The sequence below is a fragment of the Penaeus monodon genome, chromosome 30 (genome assembly GCF_015228065.2).
Source record: "Penaeus monodon isolate SGIC_2016 chromosome 30, NSTDA_Pmon_1, whole genome shotgun sequence".
In the NCBI taxonomy this organism is placed as follows: Eukaryota; Metazoa; Arthropoda; class Malacostraca; order Decapoda; family Penaeidae; genus Penaeus; species Penaeus monodon.
Genome location: NC_051415.1, coordinates 34,035,779 through 34,036,959, shown reverse-complemented (window position 1 = coordinate 34,036,959; position 1,181 = coordinate 34,035,779). Strand labels below are relative to the sequence as shown.

Here is a 1,181-nt window from a genome sequence, read left to right as displayed (position 1 = left end):
CACTAGATATAGAGCCAAATTTGTCACTTTGGTGAAGCTGTAATATATATTCTGCAAAATAAATTTCACCTAGAATGTGGGAAGTATGTTAGTTTGAAATTTAGCACAGCTATTGATTCTGAGGAATTCATTATGAAATATTTTAAGAGAATATTTAGAAAGACAGTGAATTATGTGATCTTATCTAGAATTGCCATAAATTCTATTAGGATATACTAAGACTATGTCTGTTGTCATGATCAAATTGCAGGCATATGTGTGTGTGTGACCTGGTCTTGATGTCACTATCCTTGCTAAAAAAGGGTATTGGAAGGAAACCTGCTATCATTTATTATTCTGTTAGACACTGTTATGATATTAAGTACCTAATTTCTTGTACATTTCACTTAGGCCTGACTTTTAACCCCTTGATTGTGGGTGGCATCTACTATGATGCCATGGCAGCGGGGGGCATCCCCACAGATGAGACCCATACGGATATAACCGTTTGGTGGACCACACAGCTGCCGAAAATGTCCATGCACATTGGGTTATAAAAGACATTGATTATGTTGGGTCAGCTGATATTCCGTGGTAAACTAATGATCAAAATTACATTGACTTTGATTTGGTTAGGAAGCTGATGCTGATTAATGAGTTTAAGGAATGAGGCTTACTACTTGTAGGAAGTAGACATATGGATATGAAATGGAATCTTGTATGTTATTCATACTGAAAATTTATGTTGAGTTAATGTCCACTTTGACTTTGTAGAGTGATTAACATTAAAACTGAAGAAATTTAATGTGTTATTACCTTTATGTAAGTGGATATAGATATATGTGGGTTCACTGTGTACAGACTACAATGTCTATCTTGCCTGGTAGAAAATCCTCCCCAATTTGTCAGTGCTTTAAATCGTTACTTCTCTACCTTGATTCTCATACCCATTTACAGCTTTTATCACTATTCATTTGCATGTAAGGATCTCTTGTGAACTTAATGTAATCGTCATTTCTTCCCTGCTCAAGGTGGAATTACAGTATTATAATATATTTTTTTCCCCTATAGGTAATTACTCAGAATAGGATCCTCCACACTTTCAGTCTCCACACTTTGCAGTCTGTAAGAATCTAACAAACTTCACAAACTTCAAAGTAGAGCTTGGACTGGTTCTTTATTTGACAGTACATTCTTTGGTT

At 35.2% G+C, this 1,181-nt stretch overlaps 1 protein-coding gene across 1 annotated transcript in view; it reads left to right on the top strand.

Moving 5' to 3' along the window:
• LOC119592738 (WD repeat-containing protein 48-like) overlaps positions 1-1,181 on the top strand; it is a 12,399-nt gene that overhangs the window by 1,393 nt on the left and 9,825 nt on the right. The window lies entirely within an intron of this gene.